Source organism: Schistocerca nitens, chromosome 4, assembly GCF_023898315.1.
Source record: "Schistocerca nitens isolate TAMUIC-IGC-003100 chromosome 4, iqSchNite1.1, whole genome shotgun sequence".
Taxonomy (NCBI): Eukaryota; Metazoa; Arthropoda; class Insecta; order Orthoptera; family Acrididae; genus Schistocerca; species Schistocerca nitens.
The window spans coordinates 224,884,999-224,902,997 of NC_064617.1; the positions used below are offsets into that span (position 1 = coordinate 224,884,999).

The 17,999-nt window shown below is 43.8% G+C and overlaps 1 protein-coding gene across 1 annotated transcript in view; it reads left to right on the forward strand.

Annotated features, from left to right (window-relative positions):
- Nucleotides 1-7,228: 7,228 nt before the first annotated feature.
- Nucleotides 7,229-17,999, forward strand: part of LOC126251691 (protein THEM6-like) — a 236,683-nt gene continuing 225,912 nt past the window's right edge. Inside the window, exon 1 of the mRNA XM_049952277.1 lies at nt 7,229-7,287. The gene's annotated coding sequence lies outside the window, so the exon portion shown is untranslated. The remainder of the gene's footprint in view (nt 7,288-17,999) is intronic.

The window sequence follows — 17,999 nt, forward strand, 5'->3', positions numbered from 1 at the left end:
ATAGTTTCTTGCCGGTAACATACTTCACATACGACCAGAATCTCTTTGGATTTTCTGCCAGGTTTCGAGACAAAGTTTCGTTGTGGAAAGTGTTATAGGCGGCTCGCATTGAACTTCGCGCTAAGTTTCGAGCTTCTGTAAAGGATCGCCAATCTTGGGGATTTTGCGTCTGTTTAAATTTGGCATGTTTGTTTCGTTATTTCTGCAACAGTGTTCTAGCCCGTTTTGTGTACCAAGTAGTTTATTTGGTATAAACCTCTCAGTTTCTGCCGATACTATTTCTCTGAATTTAAGCCACATCTGGTCTACACTTACAATATTTGAAATGAGTGGAGATTGTCTCTCAGGTAGGCGTCAAGTGAATTTGATATGTCTGGTCGGTCTGAGGAAATTAAATGAAGAAGATATCTGGCGACACAGCCTCTGGCAGGCCGCTTCAGTTTGCACACACGACGGCCTGATCGGCTTTATTTCAGTTCTAAATAACTCAGAAACGGCGCAACGTATCGAATTATTTTTTTCCTTAACACTCATTTCTCAGCACAACACCCCCTCCGCCTTGCAACCCCCTTGAAAATCTTCAGATTGTTTGTGGCCACCCTGTATAGAAGGAAACAAACTTGAGAACCATGTTTATAGACTCCGAAGAGGAATTTTGTGAGAATCGGATGAGAGATGTGGTATAGAGAAAAGTATTTGACAGAGCTCTGGAAGACCTAAGTAGGAAAAAAAAGCTCCTGGAATAGACGACATGCCTTCAGATTTATTGAGATCCTTGGGAGAGCCAGCCACGACGAAACTATTCCACATGGTGTGCAAGACAAAATAAACAAGTGAAATATCCTCAGACTTCGAGAGTCAAGTAATGGATCCAATTCTAAAGAAGGTAGGTGCACACACGTGAGAATACTACCAAACCACGAGTTTAATAAGTCTAGGTTGCAGAATACTGACGTAATTTACAAAAGAATGATGGGAGCTGACCCCTGGGAAGATCAATTTGGCTTCCTCAGAAATTTGGGAACATTCGTGGTAATACTGACAATATAAATTATCTTAGAAGGTAGGTAAAAGAATGTGAAACCCACGTTTACAGCATTTGTAGATATAGGGGAATCTTTTACAATGTCGTCTGAAACACGGGCTTTGGAATCGTGAAAGTAAATGGGATGAAATACGGTGAGTGAAAGGCTTTTTTATAACTTACACTGAAACTACACTGCAACTCTAAAAGTCCATGGACTTGAAAAGCAAGTAGTGATTGAGAAGGGAATGAAACATTCTTGTAGCCTATCGTCGATGTTATTCAATCTGTACGTTTAGCAAACAGTAAAGGATACCAAGGAGGAATTCGGAAAGGCAATTAAAGTTGATAGAGAAGAAACAAAAATTTTAAGGTTTGTCGATCTCACATCGACATCTACATCATACTCCGCAAGCCACCTAATGGTGTGTGGAAGAGGGTACTTTCGGTACTACTATCTGATCCTTCCAATCCTGTTCCATTCGCGAATAGTGTGTGGGAAGAAGGATGTCGGTAAATCTCTTTATTGGCTCTAATTCTCGAATTTTCTCCTCGCGATATGTATGTGGGGGAAGTAATATGCTGTCTGACTCCTCCTGAAAAGCGCTGTCCCGAAATTTCAATAGTAAATCTCTCCGTGATGCACAACGTCTCCCTTGTAACGCCTGCCAGTGGAGATTGTTTAGCATCTTTGTAACGCTCTCTCGCCAGCTAAACGATCACGCTCTTCGTTGGATCTTCTCTATCTCTCTCAGTCCTACCTGACAGGGATCCCAGATAGATGAACAATACTCAAGAATCGGGCGAACAAGCGCCTTATAAGCCACTTCTATCGTGGATGAGATATATTTCGTTAAGACTCTTCCGATGAATCTGAGTTTAGTGTCTGCTTTTCCCAGTATCTGTTTTATATAGTCATTCCACTTAAGGTCGCTCTGGATAGTTACGCCTAGACGCCTAGACGCTGTCTCCAGCTGTTTGTGCCGGCCGCTGTGGCCGAGCGGTTCTAGGCGCTTCAGTCCGGAACCCCGCTGCTGCTACAGTCGCAGGTTCGAATCCTGCCTCGGCCATGGATGTGTGTGATGTCCTTAGGCTAGTTGGGTTTAAGTAGTTCTACGTCTAGGGGACTGATGACCTCAGATGTTAGTCCCATAGTGCTTAGAGCCATTCGAACCATCTGAATCCAGCTGTTTGTCATCAATAGTGTAGCTGTACAGTAGTGCATTTCTTTTCCTATGTATGCGCAATGTGTTACATTTATTTACGTTCAGAGTCAACTACCAGAATCTACATCATTCATCAATTCTCTGCAGGTCGTTCTGCAAGTTCTTACTATCATTTGGCGTTGCTACTTTGGTATAAACAACTGCATCAGCTGCGAATAGCCTTAAAGAGCATCTGACGCTTTCCACCAGACCATTTATATACAGGGTGATTCAAAAAGAATACCACAACTTTAAAAATGTGTATTTAATGAAAGAAACATAATATAACCTTCTGTCATACATCATTACAAAGAGTATTTAAAAAGTTTTTTTTTCACTCAAAAACAAGTCCAGAGATGTTCAATATGGCCCCCTCCAGACACTCGAGCAATATCAACCCGAAACTCCAACTCGTTCCACACTCTCTGTAGCATATCAGGCGTAACAGTTTGGATAGCTGCTGTTATTTCTCGTTTCAAATCATCAATGGTGGCTGGGAGAGGTGGCCGAAACACCATATCCTTAACATACCCCCATAAGAAAAAATCGCAGGGAGTAAGATCAGGGCTTCTTGGAGGCCAGTGATGAAGTGTTCTGTCACAGGCTGCCTGGCGGCCGATCCATCGCCTCAGGTAGTTGACGTTCAGGTTTCATAACTAACCTTTTTCGTAGGACTCTCCATACAGTTGATTGTGGAATTTGCAGCTCTCTGCTAGCTCTGCGAGTCGATTTTCCTGGGCTGCGAACAAATGCTTGCTGGATGCGTGCTACATTTTCATCACTCGTTCTCGGCCGTCCAGAACATTTCTCTTTGCACAAACACCCATCCTCTGTAAACTGTTTATACCAACGTTTAATACACCACCTATCAGGAGGTTTAACACCATACTTCGTTCGAAATGCACGCTGAACAACTGTCGTCGATTCACTTCTGCCGTACTCAATAACACAAAAAGCTTTCTGTTGAGCGGTCGCCATCGTAGCATCAACTGACGCTGACGCCTAGTCAAGAGCGCCTCAAGCGAACAAATGTACAACTAAATGAAACTTTATAGCTCCCTTAATTCGCCGACAGATAGTGCTTAGCTCTGCCTTTTGTCGTTGCAGAGTTTTAAATTCCTAAAGTTGTGGTATTCTTTTTGAATCAACCCTGTATATTGTGAATAGCAGTGAATAGCAACCGTCCTATCACACTTCCCTGTTGTGTTCTGGACATGAACTTTACATCTGTCGATTTAGTTCCGACGAAGAGCGACGTGTTGAGTCCTATCTGCAAGAAAGTTTTGAATCTAATCGCAGGTCTGCTCCTACACTCCGTAAGCTCGTATTTTTTTCAGTGAATGGCAATGCGGGACGGTGTCAAATGCCTTACTGAAATCAAGGAACACGGCATCAACCTGGGCGCCGTTGTCCACTGCGCTGTGGATCTCATGGAGGAACAGAGACCGTGCGACTGCTACGGTCGCAGGTTCGAATCCTGCCTCGGGCATGGATGTGTGTGATGTCCTTAGGTTAGTTAGATTTAAGTAGTTCTAAGTTCTAGGGGACTGATGACCACAGCTGTTAAGTCCCATAGTGCTCAGAGCCATTTGAACCATTTTTGAGGAACAGAGCGGGCTGAGTTTCACAGGATCTCTGTTTGCGGAATTCAAGTTGATTTTTATAGGGGAGCTGTTCACTTTCCAAGAACCTCGTAATTCTTGAGTATAAAATATGTTCCATAATTCTTCAACAGATTGACGTTAACGATATAGGCCTATAATTGTGTGGATCTGTCTTACGGCCTTTCTTAAAAACGGGAATGACCTGCGCTTTTATCCAGTCGTTAGGTACCTTTCGTTGCTCATTTCTACGAGAAACGGCAAATAATTTGAACAATAGTTGATCGGGATAGATAGTGTCTTGAAAAGAGAGTAATAGATGAACATCAGTAAAAGTAAACAAGAGTAACGCAATGTAATAGAATTAAACCAGACGATTCTCAGGGAATTAGTTTAGAAAATAAAAGATTACACATACAAGGGGCGTTAATAAGTAATGCGACACATTTTTTTCTGAAAGCAGGTTGGTTTTATTGGGATTCCAATGCACCGCATTATTCCCCACTCTTTTGGCTACAAAACTTTATTTCTCAACATAATCTCAGTTCAACGTCACGGCCTTACGCCATCTTACTGGGAGGGCCTTTATGCCCGCATGGTACCGCTGTACTGGTCAACGTCGGGACCAGTAACCTCCCCATCATCTACGTATTACTTCGCACGAAGTGCCTCCTGCATTGGGCTAAAGAGATGGAAGTCGGAAGGTGCGAGATCCGGGCTATGCGGTGGATGAGGAAGAACAGTCCAGTACAATTTTGTGAGCTCCTCTCGAGTGCGCAGACATGTATGAGGCCATGCGTTGTCATGGAGAAAAAGTTTGTTTCCATTTTTGTGGTGACGAACATTCTGAAGTCCTTTCTTCAATTTCCTAAGGGTAGCGCAGTTCAGAGTCCATCATTGCATCATGAAGGAGTACATCAAACAGAAAAATTCCTTCAGAGTCCCAGAAGGCCGTCATCATAATTTTACCGGCTGAGAAGGTGGCTTTGAGTTTTTTTCTTCGGAGAGGCGGTGTGGCGTCACTCCATGGATTGCAGGTTTGTTTCCGGCCCAAACTGACGAACCTATATTTCATCACCTGTGACGATGTTCGCAAAAAATTGTCACGATCAGCCTCGTAATGCTCAGTCGGTTGGATGAGTATGTCACCACTACCAACAGAGACCTCCAGTTGAACAGCGAGGTGTTTGATTGTGATCCGTCACCGTCTCGAATGAGAGTGTCCGCACGTTCCAACACAGCGGATGTCACAGATGTGTGCGGCTGGCCAGCACGCCGTAGATAGGACAGATTCGAGCGTTCTTGTTGCCAATATTACATACGCCTCGCTCAAAACGACCCACCGTAGTTTTGTTAACTGCCAGGTCTGTGTAGGCATTCTGCAAGGGTCTATGAATATCTGCAACGCTCTGGTTTTCCGCCAAAAGGAACTCAGTGACAGCTCTCGGCTTGTAACGCACCTCAATTACAGACGTCATTCTGAAGGCTACATATAGAGTTGCCACCTGTCGGTACTTCATGAAACTATAGGGGCTGAAACGAGAACATTCAACGATGTTCCACAATAAATTCCGCATTTGTTCAACTTAAATTGGCCTAGAAAAAAAAATAAGTTGCTTTACTGATTGACCGCCTCTCGTAGCAGATGAGGTTTTCTACTTGGACAGTAAAACAAAATGATGATCGAAGAGCCGGCCGCTGTGGCCGAGCGGTTCTAGGCGCTTCAGTCCGGAACTGCGCTGCTCCTACTGTCGCAGGTTCGAATCCTGCCTCTGGCATGGACGTGTGTTAGTTAGGTGTAAGTAGTTCTAAGTCTAGGGGACTGATGACCTCAGATGTTAAGTCCCATAGTGCTCAGAGCCATTTGAACCATTTTGATGATCGAAGTAGAGAGCATACAAAATGCAGGTAGGCAGGGCAAGAATAGCGTTTCTGAAGAAGAGAAATTTATTAACATCTAAAAGTATAAATTTAAGAGCTGGAAAATCTTTTATGAAGGTATTTGTTTGCAGCGAAGCCTTGTGCAAAATGTTCAAATGTGTGTGAATTTGTAAGGGACCAAACTACTTAGGTCATCGGTCCCTAGACTTACGCACTACTTAAACCAGCTTATGCTAAGAACAACAGGCACACTCATGACTGAGGGAGGACTCGAACCTCCGGCGGGAGGGGTCGCGCCATCAGTGACATGGCGCCTCATACCGCGCGTAGCCTTACGCGGCAGTGAAATGTGGATAGGTCATTGAAACAAAAAGAGTAGAAGCTTTTGAAATGTTGTGCTGTGGGACAATACTGAGGTTTAGATGTGTAGATCCAATAGGAAATGAGTGGATCCTGAACCGAATTGAAGGTAAAAATAAAATTCATGGTCCCACCTGACTAAAAAAGGAGAACGGTTGATGGGACTCTTGTTGATGCGTAAGGAATTGTGATGAGGTAATGGAAGTATTGGAAGCAGAAATTGTAGAGGGAGACATAAACATGAATTAGCAAGCAAGTTCAAAAGGATGTAGGTTGCGGTACTTATGCAGAAATGAAGAGGCTTGTGCAGGATAGACAAGCACGAAGATCTGAATGAAAGTAATTTGCAGACTCAAGATCGTAACAATACGACCATAGTCTCTCCCTTTTCTTTTCTGTAAAACATGTCAAAAAAAAGTTCAAATGTGTGTGAAATCATATGGGACTTAACTGCTAAGGTCATCAGTCCAAGAGCTTACACACTACTTAACCTAAATTATCCTAAGGACAAACACACACACCCATGCCCGAGGGAGGACTCGAACCTCCGCCGGGACCAGCCGCACAGTCCATGACTGCAGTGGCTTAGACCGCTCGGAACATGTCACCTGGTGATGATTTTCTAACGAGTGGAAACCGGTAATGAAACTATTTGTGCTAGAGGCTAGAAAATACAATAATATGATGAACAATGGATAAATTGCCAACCGCCAAAACCGCCAATATCACTTATTCATATCGATTTCCGAAGATGGCAACACAAAACTGCCGAAACCGGTACTCTATAGGAATAAATGATTTTAGCGATATCGGCTGTTGAATATTTATCCAGTGTTAATAATACTACAGATCGCCCCCCGCGCTGACGATGCCGTAAGTGAACAATAAATGATGGTTTGTGTCGGTGTAAGTAAAGAACTTTCGGCTGTGGAGATTCAAAAGTTTCCTTGCGCAAAATCTGCAGATTCCACCACAGTTTGGAATTCCCCCGAATGTGGCACCTGTTGTTCTGCGGGTCGGTATGGTAAGGAACCTAGGGGGAAACGGAAGACGTCAGCGGTTTTGGTAGGCGCTCGCTGGCCGCGCATGCGCAGTGCCGCCGCGCCACGGCGTCGAAACATCGATTGCCGTGAGGAAGGCTTGGCTAGCATCAGTCTGTGGTGTGCAGTGCGCCGAGCCGGACGGAGACTGAGGACCGCCTGCAGCTGCGAGACAGGTCAGTCGCCGGGTGCCGGTGTCTTCCCGTCCGCCGGACAGACAAACATATTTCATTCACATGCCTCCCGGGAGAAACTGTTGTCACGCGTTACTCGATCCCGTTATTAGATTTTCTTCGTAACAACAGTTTGCCGTTAAGGAAGTAGTGTATCGATGAGGTGTTAAATAAAGACTGTCTGAAGGTTGTTATATGAGCAGGTGTTTGAGTGATTTATGGACAACGAAGAAATTATTTCTCTGGCAGAACTGACCTCTGTTTCGAATGTTCAGTCTCCAGTTCTCTTTCCGCTATGCATTGTCATGTGTATTAGAAATTTTAAATGGCTTCTGAATTATAACTTGTTTTGAGAAGTTTGTTATCAGTTGAGCTATTGTTGCTACTTTTCTCCTCTTCTGTTAGAAGACGAAGATGTAATCTAAGACTTTTTGAGTAAGTAGTTGTCGTTTATAAAAGCATTCGCTATGTTTTCCTGAACTCATTAGTCGAACCGGTGTCCTAATATGTCTGTGTTTACTAGAGGAACGGATACCGTTTAAGTACACGGTTTATCACAGAACTAAGTTTAGTTAGATGACAATTGTCCTTACCCGAAAGGAGATTTTTTGTAACTACTTTTTTCAGAAGCGACTGTATTATTATAACGCAAAATGCATTGTACAGAACTTTTCTATTTTTAACGTATTCCGACGCTGTTTATTACGTGCAGTTCATTATAAATAACTTTAAAGGAGAAGTTGCTTTAAGGAAGGCAGAATTTTCAAGGGTTGTTGACACGACCTTTTCTCGCTCGAAAAGTCGATATTTGAAGGTAAAATTAAGGCGGATATTCTTGTTTCCGAAAAACGTGAACCGTCGGAGCGTGTAGAGCGGGATATGTCAGCTGTGTTGGAGGTAAAGGAGTAAACGAGCATGTCAATAAAGACAGTCTGTTAACGCAGCACTGCGGATTCCCGCATTGCTCAATAGCGCCGGGTATGAATCTGCTGTTTTCTCCATTTTTAACAACGATCGGTATTAGCTGTCGAATGTTTCTTACGAAGGTAGTGCACAATTTAAAGTACCATACTAGAAACCATAGATAAGGATGTGTAGCTGCTGAAATGAGATTTTCCATCTTACGTAGATTAGCTCCCTATTACGTGACTGGTATTTGTTTTCGTTATTATTATTCCTATTGACACCTTTTATAAGCCGAATTCATAGGGTTATTATTAGAATCTACTGAGCGTAATATTTGTTTATATTTTTGTTGCCACAACAAATTACTTACTGGTGTAAAATATTAAGGCATTAGCCGGCCTGTGGCCATTGATTAAACGACTGTATGTACTTTTGCGCACATCATCCAGAAGCTGTCGTGAACGCACAGTGGGTGATGTGTGAATGCAGCCAGTTTGGCTACATAAGCTAAGAAGCAAATTCTGTTTAAGGTAATACCTACTGTGGCTACGCTGGGCTTGTAACTTTTTGTCAGAAATTAAATGATATCGGTAGGCTGTATTATGATCAATACATTTCAATTTTTGCCGAAAGCTTTCAGCCCTTGCGAAACCATGATTTTAAACCTCAACAGGTTCATAGCGGCTGTGAAACCGAAAGAAGTTACCGTTTAATGACACTAATAAAAAGAAACCGAGAAAAGTTTGTAACAGTCAGAACATACGCACATAGTTTGTCTATCGGAACAGAGACAACCAAAAAGGAAGTATGAGCTCTCTATAAACTTGTTTATCTAGGACACTATACAACCGTGTCAGCAAAGTCACATTTTTTACACACCTTCTTGCTGCGTGTAGTTGATCTCAAATATTTTCTCATAAAACTGCTGCTCATTATTAAAATCCAGTTTTCTCCACCGGTTAGTCATAGTATTAAAGAAGCTCTCCTACAAAGCTAAAATATTGGAGGATTCCCCGATTACCTCCAAAAGGAGAATGCTCTTAGCAAAAAGCATGCATTAGTCCCGATCCTCAACTTGCTTTCTATTTGGCACATACTGAATATCATACGTTCAACAAAAAACGAGAATCTGATTCAGAGAAGGGAATACTCTGTAATCCGTCACACTGGAACAGTGTGAAAGGCACTAGACTCGATATCGAAAGAAGCGATGTTCAAACCTCCGTTTGGCTAGTCAATTTAAATTTTCTGCGGGTTCCCTAAATCGTTTAAGCAAACACCAAGAGGGTGCCTCTGACACGCGAGAGTACTTCATATCTCCCATTTTTGTTTCCTGAGCATTAATACCTTAATCTTGGCCAGGATGTCGCTGAGTTCATCCATTCTTTACCGCCCATTCACCTACCGTTCAATGAATGCGTTTGCTCGATCAGATATGTTTGCGATAGGACGCTTCCGATAGCGCATATCTTTAACGTTAAATGACGCTGCTTTAATCTGCTACATACCTTGTAAATGTTTGATTTAATGTGGAACCCACTCGACTCGGTATCTCTTGCCCGTCCGGACGAGAATTATCAGGTATGTTTCCAGTCGTTTAGTAAAATTAGTCATTGCGTTCTGGTTGGAAATGGATTAAGGAAGACTGTTTCCACTGAACAGGACAATATCGATTTTCCGAAATGGTAATTGTTTACGCGTCGCTTAAACTTTAGTCTCATATTGAAATTAACCTCATCATTTGAGTTGTGTTATAGAAAGTTTTGGTCTTCGGTAAGTGTGTGTGTGTGTGTGTGTGTGTGTGTGTGTGTGTGTGTGTGTGTGTGTGTGTTACCATATCACAGTTTGTTCATTACACATGCACAAGTCGGTGGAACCGAAATAAGGAGCACCAGTATTGTAAAGACTACTCAAACTGAACAAAACATCAGCCATGTCAGATTAATTAGATTTTAAATCGAATATATCGCGGAATTAGCCCCTTGCTTATCACATTCTTAACGAATATGTCACGCAATAAACAGGTTCGCGTTACTTGAGACCTCTCATAACTTCTGTTCATAAAGATGTGAAAGAACAAAAGACCATCAGTTCAAATATCACTAATTTCTGTATGTTACAAGGCACTAGAGCATATTCTGTGCGCTCGAATAGTTTCAAGGGAAAAAGAAATACCTCTCAGAAAACCACCAAGGGTTCAGGAAAACTGATTCTGTGAAGATTTAACATCCTGAAAAATGGTACATGCAAGTAAAGAGGTAGATTGTCTTTCTTGATTTGACAAAGGCGTTAGAACCTGTAATGTATTGTTGATTGACAAGAACGGTACAATGATATGGAGTCTCATTACATGTGGAACTGACTCTGAGAATCTTCGGCTGATGGAAACAGTTAAGTTATACTGGACGCAGAATGTCCAATGAAAACTAGAGTAACAATGGCTTTACCCCAAGGAAATTTAGAAGGCCCCCTAACGTTCTTGAGAGAAAGAAAAATTCAGATGCTGTCTGTAGCATACTGATTGCTCACTCGTGTTATCTACAGGGAAAAGAATAGTCACTAGATGTTCCATGGAAACGCTGAATAGTTTGGAATGACAACACTAAACATTGAGAAACGAAAGATTTCTACAGCAAAGAACCAGGCCAGCAGTAGCTTTCCTGAACCTATAAAATAATTTAGATACTTGGTAGGGTAATGGTAAAAAGCGATATAAAAGTGGGACGAACGTGTAAAATTAGTAGGGAAGATAAATGGGACGCATTTGTTAAGAGGCATAAAAAGTCTGACATTTGACAATGAGTTTTTCTTCACGCCACATGTTTCGGAAGTTACCTTCAATGTTAAAGTGTGTAAATACAACTGATGAATTTAGCGTGTGCGCGCGCGCGCGCACACACACACACACACACACACACACACACACACACACACACACACACACACACACACAAAGCGCGTGCTCGAGTATGAGAAGACACTTCTAGAAACATTCGCTGAAAGTATGAAATAGTGAAAAGGTCACCATTCAATGTACAGAGATGGACTAGTGTACCTCGCTTTTGTATTTGTGGTGACCATTCCTGCACCTGTTCCTCGTAACTCCCCTTATATGGCTTTACAATTTGCGAATTCCAAGAAAAAATATCCCCGTGTGTGCTGACACAGAGGAGATAATTGGTGTTGCTACATGGGCAGCCAGCGCTGGAGAGCTGTGCAATTTTCTCAGAGGGCACTTTGTTGGAAAATAAGCACCGTATGCCTGCCGCTGGCGGCTCCTCGGATGCTCAAGCATGTGTGGAAAAACTCTGCAAAGCCGTAATCTTTCGAAAGAATTGGTCCTGCAGTTAGTTACTTGTGGAAATGGAAGTACAGAGAGATGGAGTTGCGTGGAAGGAGGGGGGCATGGGAAAAGGATGATTTCTATTCTGGCAGGTGTTCACCTCTGGCTATGTGCAATGGAGGAGGCGTTCTTTAAGCCAAACAGATCACAACCCATAACCTTAGGAACCATTAGAGAATAATTTCTGGTTGCTGATGCACATCGTGGTGGTGATTATCAGTCTGGATATCTTCAGCAGTACCAAACATTTGTTTCACAGTAGTGATTCAGACTGTATAATACCGAGTCGAGAGCTGTTGTCTCGCTAATACTTTAAAAGGCCACATATGCCATTGTTTCACCATTGCTTCGCTTGCTGGTAATGCCATTTGGTACGAAAAAGTAGTGTAATGGTTGTAGTTTTGTTGTTGTTTTTTCAGTAACTTCATACTTGACAAGGAAATTTCAGATTTGGTAAACCGGCACGAGTCAGATAGCACAGCTCCAAATGAAGCTGTAGAAGTTGCTAATGTCTCCGCGCACTTTTTATAGCCTGATTATTCACGTCCCACTCTTCTGCTTACCGCAAACGTCGAGTAATGCTATATAGAAAATTGAACTTGTTTCTCTTCAGCTTCCTTCGTGGGTTATGACAATGACAGAAATAGCAGATACATCTTCTGTGGAGAAACAATCTTTGATGGGATCGTTGTTGGTTCACTCAACCAATACTTAGTTTGAACTATGTAAAGAAAATGTGGGGTCTGAAAGTAATTAATACCTTTACGATAGTTCATTATTAGACACCTAATCTGCCCTTAATCTGGGAATTGAGGCTCATTCTCCTAGGATGGTTGGTGTCGGCTCTCCTATACAGGGTGTTATGTGCCGTATATACTCAAGACTCAGGGAAACAAAGTGAAGTCCAGTAAATGTGGTTCCGGAAATGCATACACTGTGAGATGAACACATGTTCCTAGGAGGGGCTTAAAGTAATTATGGGTATTAATCCAGTCATTGGATTAAGACCCTGTCAGCATGACTAACAGTGTTCCAATGTCGTTGTCAGAGCCGTAGGTACATATTAGTATGAACATTTGGTAGTCTGCAGTCATCTGTATACTTAGAGTAGTTGTATCGTAGTTCGTAATGTTACGAATTGCGTGATTTTTAATTGTATGTATCATGACGTCTCAGTAAATACACGAAAGATTTAGTGTGTAATTTTCTGGTGATTTAATCTGTATGGCGGGCCGGTGTTCGAACCTGGAACCTGTCCCCTTTGCGGCAAGTGTTCTATTGACTGAGCTACCCAGGCACTCTCACGAAAGCCTCTCGAAACTTTGCTTTCGCTAGTACCTCTCTCGCAGCTTCCAAACTTAACACAGGTTCGCTAGCTCTACTGGAAAAAAAAAGGATATTGCGGGAAAATGGCTTACCCACAGCCTAGGGACTTGTTTGTAGAATGAATTTTCACTCTGGCTCGAAGTGTGGGCTGATTTGAAACTTGTGGTCAGATTAAAACTGTGTACACGACCAATAAACTTTGCAAAGGTTGAGAGTTCGAGTACTGATCCGGCACAGTTTTCATATGCAAAGAAGTTTCAATTCTGAGGACGCCCTGCTGCGGATTGAAAACTCATAATGAAGTATTCTAGGGGTTTACTATTTCGATGTTTGTAGCAGATGGTTGTAATTACAGTGCAGCTATTGAAAGAGGTCCAGTATAGGTTGTTAATTATCATATGGCAACGAAACTTGGTAGATATTCTAATGAGTTAAGCAGAACCGATTTACGGTGGAAAAATTTCCAATTTTGGCCACCATGTGCAAATCTGGTGCTGTGAATGCAAGAGACATATAGAAATGACGTATATAAATGACGTATAGAAATTTGCAATAGATTAGGAACGCGACGTGGTCAGGATAGGTCATACAAGAGAGAATGACATAATTTTCATTTTATTATTAAGTGCCGCTTACAGTTTTTTCAATATGAACACCGGAGACTTCGACGAGATGCTGTATAGCGCCAGATTTGCACCTGGTGGCCAAAATTGGACCTAATTTTGTTCTGTGTAAATCTGTTCCGCATTAACGCATTAGTATAACTACAAAGTTTCGCCGGCATTCAATAATTACAGACCACACCGGACTTCAGTGAGCAACTGTAATTATAATACGTAGGTGCTTCAAAAAGCAAGTTACACTCGTCTCACTCCAAGGCCATTGCGCAACAAGAGTGGCACATTATCCGGAGAGAGTAAATGTTCAGGTTTTCCTGCAGACAGTTCCACTGCGGTACGGATAACAGGTGCGTCATAATAGGCGGCTGAAAACGTGCTCCAAAATTGAAGTGTGCGAGACAGCACGATTCTTGTGGGCAAAATGTCTAAACTGCATCGATTCACTGTGAAATTCTGGCTGTATGTAGACCAAATCCAATGTCCAGCCGTAGTGAAAGAATTGGCCAAGGACACATAGACGTTGGTAATGCTGATCGGCAATGAAGGACTTCGACCATTGTGTATGGTGTCCAGACAATCGAGGTGGGGGGGGGGGGGGGGGGGGCGCAGCAAATGCAGATAGCAATAGATTTTCTAGCGACGAAGACATTCACACAGCGGTTCTCAAATGGCTCTGTGACCAAGGAACACACTTTAATCGTTGAGGAATTGAACTACTGAGACAACTCTCCGACCGTTGTTTATAGACTTGGTGACTTTTGAATAATAGTGTCGTGTATCTGTCAGTTTGAAGTGTAGTGCATCATTCAGTAACTTTGTTGGCCTCTCATAGTAATGTGCAACTTGTGGAAGTCCCATGGTAAGAGTTGTCAGAAAAATGTTTCCTCTTTTCTAACACTTCTTAACAATGGAGGACTACCACTCAAGAAGCAGATTTTGCGAAACTGATTTCTGCTATGATTTATTAAAATATTTAACACACGAAGAATTACAGACCTTGATTGTGCGTTGGCGTTGACTGAAATCGATGGGAAAAGCTGAAAGTTTGTGTCTGATTTGGTTTCAAACCCAGGTCCCCTGCTTACTAGGCAGATGCTCTGACCACTGAGCCATCCAGACAGTGGTCATTGCAACTGCACGTTCTACCGTAGCACGCCTCCCGTCAAACCCAAATTCTCAACTTATCCACAAATGTAGTACTCCTTGCCCATTATCATTATTCGCGGCATTTCGCCGATTCTCGTAAGAGTTCCACCTGGTGTGAGATCGCTGACCGACAATAATGGTCAAGGGGCACCACATCTGTAGTGTCTGGGTAAGTTGAGAACATGGGTCTGATGGGAGGCATGCTAGGGTAGTCTCAGTGGTCAGAGAATCTGCCTGGTAACCAGGAGACCCAGTTCAGCAAACAATTTTCAACTTTCCCTATTGATTTCAATCAGTGCCCACTCGCAGCCAAGGTGTGCAATTCCTTTGTGTATTAATTCGTAATGGATGCTGGATCAAAAATGTCTGTTTTGGGACATGTCCCACTTGCACGTTAGCTCAAATCTCTGAGCTACTGCGTACCCTTATACAATTTTCATGGCGTGTCGTGAGTACAGGATTGAGGATTTGGAGGAGGTAATAAATTTCGCGCCACATTGGTATGGGTAATTCACAGTAGATATGTAAAGTGTCAGCGACGTGGAGCTGGGCAGTTTGCCGAGTCCCTACGGAGTTGGAACAACAGAGGCCTGGTGGGCAGTGCCAGTGCGTAATGCGTGCGGAGGTTACGCAGCTTCTCGGAACAGCCGCTACATGGCACGCCAGTGACCGCACTTTCGTCCTTGATCGCTTCTCGCTCTCCCAGCGTAACCGTAAGGACACGCAGCTGTTCGCGCCGCGTAATTTCCCACTGCTCCTTACCTTCTAGGAACGAGTGAAACGCGCGTGCAGCTCAGAACACAAACTACTGAATGTATAGTAATGCAGGAGAAGTGGTGCTGTCGGCAGCGCGGAGCATATTCCACTGACGCAGTGGTTAGCACACTGGACTCGCATTCGGGAGGACGACGGTTCAATCCCGTCTCCGGCCATCCTGATTTAGGTTTTCCGTGATTTCCCTAAATGGCTTCAGGCAAATGCCGGGATGGTTCCTTTGAAAGGGCACGGCCGGTTTCCTTCCCCATCCTTCCCTCACCCGAGCTTGCGCTCCGTCTCTAATGACCTCGTTGTCGACGGGACGTTAAACACTAATCTCCTCCTCCTCCTCCTCCATATTCCACTGAGGAGACTAAAGTTATAGGATAGCGATACGCACACAGAAGGATGGCGGTAGTACAGCGTACACAAGGTATAAAAGGGCACTCCATTGACAGAGCCGTCTTTTTTACTCAGGCTATTCATGGGAAAAGGTTTCTGACGTAATTATGATCGCACGACGGCAATTAAGATAATCGGCCGTGGCAGAGCACGCACTGAGTGAGACCGACCACGTAATACGAGGGTCACTCCAAAAGAAATGCACACACTATTTTTTGAAATCCGTGTTTTATTCTACATGATTGAAAGTCTTACAGTGTGTACATACATCCTTTAGGAACAATATTTTCATTTCTCCACATAATTTCCATCCCTCTCAACTGCCTTACGCCATCTTGGAACCAGCGCCTGTATACCCGCATGGTAAAATTCTGGACCAACCTGTTGGAGCCACTGTTTGGCAGCGTGCACAAGGGAGTCATCTTCAAACCTTGTTCCACGAAAAGAGTTGTTCAGTTTCCCAACGAGATGAGTCACATGGAGCCAGGCCAGGACTGTAAGGCGAGTGTTTCAGTGTTGTCCATCCGAGCTTTGTGATCGCTTCCATGGTTTTTTGACTGACATGTGGCCGTGCATTGTCATGCAACAGCAAAACATCCTGCTTTTGCCGATGTGGTCGAACACGACTCAGTCGAGCTTGAAGTTTCTTCAGTGTCGTCACATATGCATCAGAATTCATGGTGGTTCGTTAACTCCTTGCACATTGTCTGGATGTGTGTGCAGTACGAGGCGTGCCGTTGCGAGGACAATCCTCAATACTGCCGTGGCCGCGTTCGTCACGTAACCTGCTTGCCCACCGACTAACTATTGCGATCGACAGCAGCAACTCCACACACCTTTTTCAACCTCTTGTGGATATTTCCCACTGTCTCGGCCGGCCGGGGTGGCCGAGCGGTTCTAGGCGCTGCAGTCTGGAACTCTGCGACCGTTACGGTCGCAAGTTCGAATCCTGCCTCGGGCATGGATGTGTGTGATGTCCTTAGGTTAGTTAGCTTTAAGTAGATCTAAGTTCTAGGGGACTGATGACCTCATATGTTAAGTACCATAGTGCTCAGAGCCAGCCCCACTGTCTCGTTTTCACAGCACAGGAATTCTATGAGAGCACATTGCTTCTGACGAACGTAAAGTGTTGCAGCCATTTTGAAGACATGCTGTGACGGCACCACTCACGGGAACAGGTTGAACTAAGTTTGAAAACAAGCGGGAAGGATGTATCTACACACTGTAAAACTTTCACTCATGCAGAATGAAAACTGTATTTTTACAAAAATAGTGTGCATTTCTTTTGGAGTGACCCTCGTAAAATTCTCCGACACGCAAGTTCTGGTTGTAGCCACGTGTTCAGAGAAGCTGTAGAAATACAAAAACATGTGAATAGCTTCAACAAGAAAGGAAAGCCTTAAGGTAAACGGATCCTGGCTTCCCGTACTGCAGCGAACGACCGTCGCAGGTAGCAAGAGGAGAACCGCACCGGAAATGACCGCGGAGAAGCCCTCGGACGTTGGCACGCCATGTACATACAGCCTGCGGCCGCGAGCTCGGCTCCAGTTCGCCACCGGCAATGGAGGGTGAAGCTTTGACAATGCCAGCCACTCGTGCTGGCGAAACATCAGTAAAATCAGATGAACGTCGGCCGAAGAACCCAAGACACTAGCCGATAGGCTGTTTGTTAGTTAAGATTCGTTTGATGTGGGGGAGGAGACCAAACTAACAGGTCATCGGTCTCATGGGATTGTGGAAGAATGCGGAAGGAAGTCGGCCGTGCCCTTTCAAAGGAACCATCCCGGCATTTGCCTGAAGCGATTTAGGGAAATCACAGAAAACCCAAATCAGGATGGCCGGACGCGGGATTGAACCGTGGTCCTCCCGAATGCGAGTCCAGTGTGTTAACCACTGCGCCACCTCGCTCGGTGGGAATTAAGACTTTGGGAGAGTAATGGAAGTTGGAGCTAGACGCACGGGACATGCCATATCAGAAATCGTTAGAAAATTTAATATACCGAGATCCACAATGCCAATAGCGTGTCGAGGATACCAAATTTCAGACATTGTCACTCACCACGGACAACGCAGTGGCTGACGGCCTTCTCTTAAAGACCGAGAGCAGCGGCGTTCTCGTAGTTAGCAACACTTTGTGAAATAGCCGCAGAAATCAATGTGGGACCTACGACGGACGTATCCGTTAGGACAGCGCGGCGAAATTTGACGTTAATGGG